Source organism: Phyllobates terribilis, unplaced genomic scaffold (assembly GCF_046119375.1).
Source record: "Phyllobates terribilis strain yellow unplaced genomic scaffold, ASM4611937v1 Scaffold_3__8_contigs__length_932513732, whole genome shotgun sequence".
In the NCBI taxonomy this organism is placed as follows: Eukaryota; Metazoa; Chordata; class Amphibia; order Anura; family Dendrobatidae; genus Phyllobates; species Phyllobates terribilis.
Window position 1 is genome coordinate 836,099,680 of NW_027362763.1, and position 13,544 is coordinate 836,113,223.

Sequence of the window (13,544 nt, forward strand, 5' to 3'; positions counted from 1 at the left end):
AGATGATAAATATCCTTCATGGACAAAAGTATTAGGATACCTACACATTATACTACATTACAATAGCTTTTCCAGCATCCCATTCTAAATCAATCTGCATTATAGGGAATGTGTCATCAAATCATGAGGGATTGTTTAAATCAGGTTTTTATGTTACATTTATTTTTTTACATTTTTTGGCAATGTTTTTTTCTTATCATGATCTCTATTAAAAAACTAAATCAGTAATTTTGCAATTCTCCTGCTTGCCACTGGGGCTACATTCTGTACTTTTAGGAAATGTTTACAGCAGTTTCCTTATCATCAGAGGATGTTCAGCAGCAACAGCAGCGGCTGCTGACTAATAATGTTGGGGACTCTGCGGGTAGGCCGGTCCAGCTTGAGCCCAAAATTGCCCTCCCAGACAGGTTTTCAGGAGGTAGACACAATTTTTTTGTGTTGAATGAAGCTTGTAAATTATACTTTAACCCCTTCACCCCAAAGCCTGTTTTCACCTTCCTGACCAGGCCAATTTTTTGAATTCTGACCACTGTCACTTTATGAGGTAATTACTCTGGAACGCTTCAATGGATCCCGGTGATTCTGATATTGTTTTTTCATGACATATTGTACTTCATGATAGTGGAAAAATTTATTTGATATGACTTAGGTTTATTTGTGAAAAAATCGGAAATTTGGTGAAAATTTCAAAAATTTTGCAAATTTCAAAAATTTTAGTCTTTATGCCCTTAAATCAGAGAGATACAGTACAGACCAAAAGTTTGGACACACCTTCTCATTTAAAGATTTTTCTGTATTTTCATAACTATGAAAATTGTACATTCACACTGAAGGCATCAAAACTATGAATTTACACATGTTGAATTATATACTTAACAAAAAAGTGTGAAACAACTGAAAATATGTCTTATATTCTAGGTTCTTCAAAGTAGCCACCTTTTGCTTTGATGACTGCTTTGCACACTCTTGGCATTCTCTTGATTTGCTTAAAGAGGTAGTCACTGGAAATGGTTTTCCAACAATCTTGAAGGAGTTCCCAGAGATGCTTAGCACTTTTTGGACCTTTTGCCTTCACTCTGCGGTCCAGCTCACCCAAACCATCTCGATTGGGTTCAGGTCTGGTGACTGTGGAGGCCAGATCATCTGGCGTAGCACCCCATCACTCTCCTTCTTGGTCAAATAACCCTTACACAGCCTGGAGGTGTGTTTGGGGTCATTGTCCTGTTGAAAAATAAATGATGGTCCAACTAAACGCAAACCGGATGGAATAGCATGGCGCTGCAAGATGCTGTAGTAGCCATGCTGGTTCACTATGCCTTCAATTTTGAATAAATCCCCAACAATGTCACCAGAAAAGCAACCCCACACCATCACACCTCCTCCTCCATGCTTCACGGTGGGAACCAGGCATGTAGAGTCCATCCGTTCACCTTTTCTGCGTCGCACAAAGACACGGTGGTTGGAACCAAAGATCTCAAATTTGGACTCATCAGACTAAAGCACAGATTTCCACTGGTCTAATGTCCATTCCTTGTGTTCTTTAGCCCAAACAAGTCTCTTCTGCTTGTTGCCTGTCGTTAGCAGTGGTTTCCTAGCAGCTATTTTACCATGAAGGCCTGTTGCACAGTCTCCTCTTAACAGTTGTTGAAGAGATGTGTCTGCTGCTAGAACTCTGTGTGGCATTGACCTGGTCTCTAATCTGAGCTGCTGTTAACCTGCGATTTCTGAGGCTGGTGACTCGGATAAACTTATCCTCAGAAGCAAAGGTGACTCTTGGTCTTCCTTTCCTGGGGCAGGCCTCATGTGAGCCAGTTTCTTTGTAACTCTTGATGGTTTTTGCAACTGCACTTGGGGACACTTTCAAAGTTTTCCCAATTTGTCACACTGACTGACCTTCATTTCTTAAAGTAAAGATGGCCACTCGTTTTTCTTTACTTAGCTGCTTTTTTCTTGCCATAATACAAATTCTAACAGTCTATTCAGTAGGACTATCAGCTGTGTATCCACCAGACTTCTGCACAACACAACTGATGGTCCCAACCCCATTTATAAGGCAAGAAATCCCACTTATTAAACCTGACAGGGCACACCTGTGAAGTGAAAACCATTTCCGGTGACTACCTCTTGAAGCTCATCAAGAGAATGCCAAGAGTGTGCAAAGCAGTCATCAAAGCAAAAGGTGGCTACTTTGAAGAACCTAGAATATAAGACATATTTTCAGTTGTTTCACACTTCTTTGTTAAGTATATAATTCCATGTGTTAATTCATAGTTTTGATGCCTTCAGTGTGAATGTACAATTTTCATAGTCAAGAAAATGTAGAAAAATCTTTAAATGAGAAGGTGTGTCCAAACTTTTGGTCTGTACTGTATGTCAAACAAAATAGTTAATAAATAACATTTCCCACATGTCTACTTTACATCAGCACAATTTTGGAACCAACACTTTTTTACGTTAGGAATAGTGTTGAGCGAACATGCTCGACACTGCTCGGTACTCGCCCGAGCATCACGCTACTCGGGATGTTCGGCGAGCACCGAGCATTTCCGGGTTACTCGGGCGGGAGCTCGGGTCTCCGCCCTGCATGTTTGGCGCTCTTTACAGAGCCAATGAACATGCAGGGATTGCCAGCCAGTCACTGTAATGCTGCAGCCATGTTGGTTGTGGGCATTACAGTGATTGGCTGGCCGCACAGCGTCACCTCGAGTATTTAAAACGGGGCGCCACCATCTTGGACACAGTCGCTCCGGATTAGACAGTGTAGGGACAGCGCTGCTGATTTAGGGAGAGATATAAACTGCGAAATAGTTAGTGTAGGGTCTGTAAAGGCTGCCAGAACAAACAAACAGTCCTTTTCAGGACTAATATCCATCCCAGATACCAGGCAGGCAGGCTGTATAGGAGACACAGTGGTTATACCAGCAAACACTGCATTACAGTCCTGTGTGCTCCTGTTGCTGAAATTGCTGGACTTAGCACCAGGTGTTGGGGGCCAGGAAAAATCCTTTTTTTTTTCATCTAAATCCTCCTTTTTTTTTCCTCCTTCACACTGTACAAATACCCGTCTTATTAACCTTTTGGTGTGTACCCCCCCCCCCCAAAAAAAAAGCGTGTCTCTGATTTTTCAGACACAAATATAACTGTTGAAAATAGTCTGGTGTAGGCTAGAGAAACAGAAGTGTTGTTTTGCACTTCCACGGTTATCCATTTTGGGCCATTTGTATCTAAAAAAAAAAACAGTTTGAGTGTGTCGCTCACTGTTCAGCCGCAAATATCTCTGTTTAAAAAAGTGTGGTATACCCCAGTAAACAATAACTGTGGTTTTGCCATCCCACGGTAAAAAATCTCTATTATTCAGGTTTTGGTAGTTTTTTCCGTAAAGAAAAACAGTAGCGTCTCCTGACTGTTGTGACACAAAAATCTATCTGTTGAAAATAGTCTTGTGTAGGCCCGACATCCCAGTGTGGTTTCGCAGTTCCACAGGTCAAATCGCTGTACTATCCAGTTTTGGGCCTTTGGTATCTAAAAAAAAAGCAGTTTGAGTGTGTCGCTCACTGTTCAGCCGCAAATATCTCTATTTAAAAAGTGTGGTATACCCCAGTAAACAATAACTGTGGTTTTCCTCTTCCACGGTTCTAATCTACTCCTTATTACCCTTCTTCCATTGATAGTGCAAGTGTAAGCTATTTTACTTCATTTACAATGGGCAAGGCGCGTGGCAAGGGACGTGGAAGTGGACGTTCTGGTGATGGTTCGTGCAGAGGACGGGGCCGTGGCCAAGGTGAAAATGTGCCACAACCAACAGCCACATCTTCTCGCTCCCACTTCTTGACCGAATTACTAGGGAAGCACAGAACAACACCAGTATTGAGAACTGATCAGTGTGAACAGGTTATTAATTGGATAGCAGATAATACTTCCAGTTACCTGGGCATCACCACCTCTGGTCTGTCTTCCACACGGTCAACTCTTAGTAGCCGTGAGTCTCGACCGCATACTCCTCCTCACCCTGATGCTCCTTCCTCCCACCATGCCGAGTGTCGTCAGACAGCAAGTGATCCCACACTTGGACACTCTGAAGAGCTGTTCACTGGTCCATTTCCATATTTGGGCCCCTCGCCTGATACGCTTGAAGTGGTGGAAGAGGAGATCCCATGTTGCGATGCCCAAATATTTGAACAGCCACGGCCACAGAAAGTCGACGTTGGCAACCTGTCACAAGAGGTGGACGATGACGAGACACAATTGCCAGGAAGTGAGGAGGAGGATCGTGGTGCTTAACTGGAAGAGGAGGAGGTGGTGGATGATCTAGTAACTGACCCAATGTGGAAGGAGGACATGCAGAGTGAGGCCAGCAGCACACAGGGGGAGGGAGGCAGAGTACCCCAACAGGCAGGAAGAAGCAGTGTGGTGGCCGCAGACAGAAGGCAGGCAACCGTTCCCCGTAACACCAACACGAGGGACGTTGCCAGTACAAGCGGTAGGTCTTCCAGAGTCTGGAATTTTTTTAAAGACTCTGCTGATAACCCCAAAAAGGCCATATGTTCCACCTGCCATGCCAGCATCAGCAGGGGTGACAAAACTACCAGCCTGACCACCACCAGCATGATCAGGCACTTGGCAGCAAAGCACCCGACTTTGTGGGGCGAAACCCAGGGTCCACGACCAGTGTCAGCGGGTGTCACCACTGCTTCTTCCACTGTTGTGCGTGCAATAGAACCCCCTGTTGTGTGTGCAAGGCAATCCCCTGTCCATACTGCATGTAAAGATGCCCCCTCCTCTCAGTCTTCACTTGTTATGGCAGTTTCTCAAGAAACAGCATGAACGTCCACGTCCACGTCCCACCGCAGCGTTCAATTGTCCATATCCCAGACCTTTGAACGAAAGCGGAAATTCGCAGCTAACGCCCCACAGGCCACAGTCCTAAATTCGCACATTTCACGACTGCTTGCATTGGAAATGCTGCCTTTTAGGCTGGTGGAGACGGAATTCTTCAGCAATCTTATAGCGGTGGCCGTCCCTCGGTACTCGGTCCCCAGCCGACACTATTTTGCCCGGTGTGCCATCCCCGCACTACACAAGCACGTGTCCCATAGCATCTGCCGTACCCTCAACAACGCAGTTACTGGGAGAGTCCACCTGACAACGGACACGTGGACAAGTGCTTGTGGCCAGGGACGGTACATCTCTCTGACGGCACACTGGGTAAACATAGTGGAAGCCGGGACCCAGTCGGACCTTGGGACGAAACACATCCTCCCCACACAGAGGATTGCGGGCCCTATGTCAGTCAGAGTTGCCCCCACAGTGTACAGCTCCTGCGCATCCTCCTCCTCCTCCTCCTCCTCATGTTCAGCCTCCATCTCAGATATCACCACATCAGTTACAAGCTGGAAGCATTGCAGTACTGCCTCCGCCAAGCGGCAACAGGCTGTGCTGAAACTCATAAGCTTAGATGATAAACCTCACACTGCTTGTGAGTTGTGAACAGCTGTGAAAGAGCAGGCAGATCTGTGGCTGAGACCGCTGAACCTACATCCCGGCATGGTCGTGTGTGACAATGGCCGTAACCTGGTGGCGGCTCTGAGGCGAGGTGAGATCACACACGTACCATGCCTGGCTCATGTGCTTAACCTCGTGGTTCAGCGGTTTCTTAAATCGTGCACCGAGTTGCCAGATCTGCTCGTGAAAGTACGCCGCCTGTCAGCTCATTTTCACAAGTCGGCTACAGCTTCCGCCGCCCTTGCTGTGTTGCAGCAGCGTTTGCAGCTTCCGGCACACCGACTGGTGTGTGATGTCCCCACACGTTGGAACTCTACCCTCCACATGTTGCAAAGGATTTGTGAGCAGAAGAGAGCAGTTGTGGAGTACCAGCTGCAACAAGGCCGTCGATATTCAGGTCAGACTCCACACATAAGACCTCAGGAGTGGACCTGGATGTCTGACATATGTACCATCCTGACAAACTTTGAGGAGGCCACCAAGATGGTGAGTGGCGATGACGCCATCATTAGTGTCAGCATCCCACTTGTCTGTCTTTTGCAACGCTCTCTGCAGAGAATTAAAGAAGAGGCATTGCAGCCAGAGTATGATGAGATGGATCAAGAAGCCGTAGCGGGCGATTACACACAGCCCAGCCTCATCTCATCCCAACGTGCATTGGGGGACAATGAGGGAGAGGAGGAGGAGGAGGAGGAGGAAGAACAGGAGCTGCTATCATGCATTGTAGACGGTAGTACCTGTACAAGTGTCATACCGTCGGTTCAGCGTGGGTGGCCTGAGGACAGGGGGGAGGAGGAAGAGGAGGAGGAGAGCATGGTCAGTCGTCATCTTGGTGAGGACACGGAAAATCTTGCCCGTTACCAGTCTGGCACGCATGGCTGACTTTATGTTATGCTGCCTTAACAGTGACTCTCGCGTTGTCAAAATGTTGGGTGACAGTCATTACTGGTTGGTGACACTTGTAGACCCCCGCTACAAGGAGAACTTTCACTCTCTTATTCCTGAGGTGGAGAGGTCTACAAAAATGGGGCAATACCAGAAGGCCCTTGCTGCAGAACTCTTAAAAAAATTCCCATCTGAACACGCTAGCGGCAGAGGTCACAGTTCGTTGCCTAACCAAGGCGTACAGGCGAGAGAGATGCAACTCCAATCCAGCAGAGGCAGGGGAACACTGTCAACGTTCTGGGACAGTTTTCTGACACCCGCCCAGCTTACAGGCCCTGAAGTGCGGGGTACTCTCACAAGGAGTGGAAAGTTTCAAAAGATGGTGAGGGAGTACCTTGCCGATCGTACCAGCGTCCTCCGTGATTCCTCTGTGCTTTTAATTATTGGGTATCCAAGCTGGACACTTGGAATGAACTTGCTCTGTACGCCTTGGAGGTCCTGGCCTGCCCTGCCGCTAGCGTGTTATCGGAGCGTGTTTTTAGTGCAGCTGGGGGAATTATAACTGATAAGCGCACTCGCCTTTCAACTGACAATGCTGACAAGCTGACCCTTATCAAAATGAACAAGGGCTGGATTGGGCCAGACTTCTCATCACCACCAAATGACAGCAGAGTAACATAAAGTCAAATCCACTGTGTTATTTCGGGAGGTGTATTCACATGCACCGCTTCACACCCACACATGGGTATACGCTTCCTCGTTTCGGCTGTTTAATCTTCTTCTCCTTATCCTCAGCCTCCACCACCACTATACCACCAGGGTGCCAGCATTGCAAGTTCCTCCGTCCTTATTTTTGGCAGCTTTTGCTTGCAAGGCATAAGCAAATACTATGGGACACCCACTCCCCAATAATGGGACTTATGTTTGTAATATGCTGTACTGCATGGCTCTTGTAAGGGGCATTGCAAGTTGCTCCGTCCCAATTTTTGGCAGCTTTTGCTGGGAAAGCATAAGCAAATACTATGGGACACCCACTCCCCAATAATGGGACTTATGTTTGTAATATGCTGTACTGCATGGCTCTTGTAAGGGGCATTGCAAGTTGCTCCGTCCTAATTTTTGGCAGCTTTTGCTGGGAAAGCATAAGCAAATACTATGGGACACCCACTCCCCAATAATGGGACTTGTGTTTGTAATATTCTGTACTGCATGACTCTTGTAAGGGGCATTGCAAGTTGCTCCGTCCTAATTTTTGGCAGCTTTTGCTGGGAAAGCATAAGCAAATACTATGGGACACCCACTCCCCAATAATGGGACTTATGTTTGTAATATGCTGTACTGCATGGCTCTTGTAAGGGGCATTGCCAGTTGCTCCGTCCTAATTTTTGGCAGCTTTTGCTGGGAAAGCATAAGCAAATACTATGGGACACCCACTCCCCAATAATGAGACTTATGTTTGTAATATGCTGTACTGCATGGCTCTTGTAAGGGGCATTGCAAGTTGCTCCGTCCCAATTTTTGGCAGCTTTTGCTGGGAAAGCATAAGCAAATACTATGGGACACCCACTCCCCAATAATGGGACTTATGTTTGTAATATGCTGTACTGCATGGCTGTAGTAAGGGGCATTGCAAGTTGCTCCGTCCTAATTTTTGGCAGCTTTTGCTGGGAAAGCATAAGCAAATACCATGGGACACCCACTCCCCAATAATGGGACTTATGTTTGTAATATGCTGTATTGCATGGCTCTTGTAAGGGGCATTGCAAGTTGCTCTGTCCTAATTTTTGGCAGCTTTTGCTGGGAAAGCATAAGCAAATACTATGGGACACCCACTTCCCAATAATGGGACTTATGTTTGTAATATGCTGTACTGCATGGCTCTTGTAAGGGGCATTGCAAGTTGCTCCGTCCTAATTTTTGGAAGCTTTTGCTTGGAAAGCATAAGCAAATACCATGGGACACCCACACCCCAATAATGGGACTTATGTTTGTAATATGCTGTACTGCATGTGACGCGCCCCCTGGGCCGTGTGTACACGTGTGTGGGATACCCGGTGCCGGGTCTCTGGGGTCTGTAGTCTCCGTGGCGGTGACCCGGTCCCGTGGCTCAGGCTGGTCAAACCAGTGGCAGTCTTTCTTAGGTTTTGAGGTTAATTGTCCGACTGCGCCACCCGTGGATTGCGGTCAGGGAGTACCACCGCTGCGAGGCAGACCGCTGAGGCTGGTGTTGTGTGCGCAACATAGAATGGGATAACTCCCCTCGGGAGGAGTATAGCCTCAGGGCAGTGAGTGTGGATGATGGGGGTGATGGTGCACGAGCGCAGCAGGAATGACTCAGAGTCTTTGCAGTGCAGTTCAGGGTCTTTACTGATGATTATAAGGTAGACCTTCCCGGGAGTACTGGCTAGCATAAGAGGCCTGGTCAGTCTGTGAGCAAGCAGGAGTTCCCCTGGCCAGGTGGAGTTGTAGGCCTCCCCGTCTGTCTGCACTCTTGCTGGCTACCTTGCTGTAAGCGGGTAGAAGTAGCCCACGTCCCTGAGTGTACCGTGTAGTGCTCACCCGTATGGCTGGTGACTTGGGGCCTTCTGTTAGCCTCCGCTCCACGACGGCGGTGCTGGTCCCTTGCTTGTGACTGAGCCTCCGGGCTTCTATGGCCAGAGGACCTGAAATCCCCTGCCGGCTGGTTTCTGCTGCTGGATATATAAGTCCTCACAGCTTCGGACTCCTGTATCCGGTTCCTATTGTCTTCTGCCAGGGCGAGCTCTGCTCAGCTTCCAGCCCCTGGTCTTTAGCTCCTAGCTCCTACAGAGCTCCTTGCTGTTACTTTCCCTTGCTCTCACTCTGACTCTGACTGTTCTCTGACTCACTCAACCCCGCCCCAGATCCAGTTTATAAGGGCAGATTTCTCCCCTCCCAGGATTGGGGCAGGAGCATGTTGCATGTTTAAGGGATCCTGACCAGGAAACCTCCCACTTGCTCTCCGACGTAATATCTCTATTACTGTGGTGACCAGACCCCTGGGGTGCCACACATGGCTCTTGTAAGGGGCATTGCAGTTCCTCATAATTTTTGGAAAGCCTTCCATTCACTGCTTAGGCCAACAGTGCACGGGAGACCCAGTTGCTATAAATGGAAAAAAAGGTTTAGTTAATGCCCTCTGACCTCCATGTCATTTCCAAGGGGCATTGGAGTGGCTCGAAATTTTTGGTAGGCATTGCACTCACTGTATGCCCTATAACTGTGTAGCCGAACCGCTCCTTTTGTTACAGAAACATATCCTACAAGACATATCTGGTTGACTGGCCTGATATTGATGTGAATGGTCCCTGTTCCTCCTGCTCTTTCTCCTTTGCCACTACCTCATCCATCATTTATCACCAGAAGCTTTGTTTTAACCGGAGTCATAGAACTTGGATAGTAGCAGGAAAACATCCAGCAATCCTCGGAGGAGGTAGGATATGAGCCAAAACGCTGACCACCTCAGGCCTAGCTGCTACTACATACATGCGCTTGCATTATAACAAAACAAAGCAGATGCTAACTTCTATCATCCTCATCATGCTCCTCACCTTGGCACTCTCAACTCCCCTGATGGAGAAGCCAGGGCCCACCGGAGGAGTCTGATAGTCCGGTGGGCTCGGCCAATGCTGCCCTAAAGCAGGCCAGGCTAAGAAAAGTGTGGGAAAGGTTACCGGGACAAATAGGGGTGGCTGGGGATCGAGTATGGACACCCGGCCACCCCCTGGAGGCTGGGGAGCAAGCGGGGACACCCGGCCACCAGGCGGCTGGGGACTGAGTATGGATACCAGGCCGCCGACACAGCCATGGCGTGGTGGCCAGATTCCGCCTCCAGATGCCTAAAAGGCCCAATTTAAAGTGCAAGCAAGCAGTATGGTATTGCATCCTGGGGGTGGGTGGGTGGCAGGCTGCATACTTGCGCTTGCATTGCAAGGAATGGGAGAGGTACAATTGAACACTGCCCTGGGAGAAGGACTTGAATGGGGATAGTTGCAAGTCTGCAATGACAGGTGCAAAGTGGGAGGCATCGTCGCATGTACCATGAACAGGGGTTTGGCATGCAAACACTATAGCGGAATAGGTTCTCCTTCCCACTAAATGCACTGGGGAGGGCACAGGTAATGTTTTGGTATACGCGCTTAATATTATGTATAAGGCACACCAGGACAAATATGGGCGGCTGGGGACTGAGTATGGATACCTCGCTGCCGAAGCAGCCATGAGGTAGTGGCCAGCTTCGGCCTCCTCCAAACTAAAAGGCCCCATTTCAAGTGCAAGCTAGCAGTATGGAATTGCAGTCTGGGGGTGGGTGGGTGGCAGGCTGCACACTTACACTTGCATTAAAAGAAAACATAGCAGATGCTAACTTCTGTCATCATCATCATGCTCCTCACCTTGGCACTCTCAACTCCACCGATGGAGAAGTCAGGGCCCACCGGAGGAGTCTGGTTCTCTGGTGGGCTCGTCCAATGCTGCCTAAAGCAGGCCGGGCTAAGAAAAGTGTGTGGGGGGATGTTCCAAGGAGAAATAGGGGCGGCTGGGTACCGTTTATGGACACCCGGCTGCCCCCAGGCGGCTGGGGACCGTGTGTGGACACCCGGCCGCGGGGCGGCTGGGGACCAAGTATGGACACCCGGCCGCCGGGCGGCTGGGACTGAGTATGGATTCCAGGCCGCCAACACAGCCATGACGTGGTGGCCAGATTCCGCCTCCACATGCCTAAAAGGCCCAATTTCAAGTTCAAGCAAGCAAGCAGTATGGTATTGCAGCCTGGGGGTGGGTGGGTGGGTGGCAGGCTGCATACTTGAGCTTGTATTGCAAGGAATGGGGGAGGTACAATTGAACACTGCCCTGGGACTAGAACTTGCATGGGGATAGTTGCAAGTCTGCATCTTCTGGTGCGGTAAGGATCACTTATGATGGGCACACTTTTAGACAGTGACCTGGGAGTCAGAGATGCTTCCAGGGGTCTTCCCCATGCTGTTCCCTTGTCTTTTCAGCACTTTATGCATGTGTCACACAGCACATGGCCAGATAAGGTTGTAAAATGTTAAAATGACATTTCACGGTGAATGCATTTGTCATAGTTGAAAGCAATACAAAAGTGCAAAAACGCATAAAAAATGCTACTTGTGAACATAGCCGAAGGTGTGGAGGAGTATTTTTGTTTTTGGTCATTTATTTTAACTTATACACAAGTCTTTACCCTGGAAAGGATGTTCCTTAACATATTTCACAGGAAAAAAGTTTCACTTTCGTTTTTGAACTTTTTATTGTGAGCCTGTAAAAGTGGCTTAATACCTCTGACCACGTTGTTGACAGCAGTGACCTGGGGGTCAGAAATGCTTCCTGGGGCGATCCCCATGCTGTCCCCATGTCATTTAAGCACTGTCACTATCGTTTTGGGCACTTGTTAGGCTTTTAAAAGACTGCCAGGGGTGCCACGGCAAAAATGTTCGAGTCTCCCATAGACTAACATTGGGCTCGTTGCTCGGGTCGAGCACCCGAGTATCACGGCGAGCTCGGCCCGAGCTTCGAGCACCCGAGCATTTTAGTGCTCGCTCAGCATTAGTTAGGAAGCTATAGGGGTTAAACGTTGACCAGCGATTTCTCATTTTTCCAACAAAATTTACAAAACCATTTATTTTAGGGACCACATCACATTTGAAGTGACTTTGAGGGGTCTATATAACAGAAAATAGCCAAAAGTGACACCCATTCTAAAAACTGCACCTCTCAAGGTGCTCAAATCCACATTCAATAAGTTTATTAACCCTTCAGGTGCTTCACAGGAATTTTTGGAATGTGGAAGGAAAAAATAAACATTTAACCTTTTTTTACAAAAATTTTACTTTTGACCCATTTTTTTACTTTCACAAGAATAACAGGGGAAAATGGACCCTAAACTTTGTTGTGCAGTTTCTCTTGAGCACACCAATACCCAATATGTGGGGGGAAACCACTGTTTGGGCGTACGGCCGGGTTCGGAAGGGAATGAGCGCCAATTGACTTTTTAAATGTAAAATAACGGACGCCATGTCGTGTTTGGAGGGCCGCTGATGTGCCCAAACAGTGAAAACCCCCCCCACAAGTGACACCATTTTGGAAACTAGTCCCCTCAGGGAACTTATCTAGATGAGTGGTGAGTAGTGTTGAGTGAGCATGCTCGACACTGCTCGGTACTCACCCGAGCATCTCACTATTCGGGATTTTTGGCGAGCACCGAGCATTTTCGGGTTACTCGGGCGGGAGCTCGGGTCTCCGCCCTGTATGTTTGGCGCTCTTTACAGATCCAATGAACATGCAGGGATTGCTGGCCAGTCACTGGAATGCCGCAGCCATGTTGGTTGTGGGCATTACAGTGATTGGCTGGCCGCACAGCGTCACCTCGAGTATTTAAAACCGGGCGCCGCCATCTTGGATACAGTCCCTCCGGATCAGACAGTGTAGGGAGAGTGCTGCTGAGCTAGGGAGAGATTTATACTGCGAAATAGGTAGTGTAGGGTCTCTAAAGCCTGCAAAATCAAGCAAACAGTCCTTCTGAGGACTCAATCCTGGGCGTTCTTTTTGCCAAAGGGCTCTGCTTGCCTTCGATCAGTTGAAGGATTTTTCGGGGCTCTGACCCTCATCTATGATGATCCTGAATCCAGGCTGCGTCACCTTCAGCAGGGGAATTGGTCAGTGGAGACTTATAGTTCCGAATTTCGTAGATTGGCAACCGATACCAAGTGGAATGACCGGCTCTTAGAAGCCAATTTTGTCAGGGTCTTTCAGAAAAGTTGAAGAATGCTTTGGCAATCCTTGGAAGCTGCCATGTCATTGGCTATACATGTAGATAGACACCTTTGAGATAGGAGTGTGAGACCACATTCTCTGGAGCCCCTTTTTCGGGGCAACACTCCATTGCCGGGGAAGTGGTCTGGGGGTGAACCTGTACTCATGGATTTTGAGGAGCTCATGCAGTTAGGGGGAGCTACTGCGTCGCATATTTCCCCAGAAATCCGCAAGAGAAAGTGGGTGTGGTTTTTTTGTGCTAAAAAGGGACATTTTATTGGGGTCTGTCCCTCGGTACCTAAGTAAAAAGGAACATCTGGAACTCGAATGACCCTTGGTAGTATGGGGTTGGATAATCAGGGGGT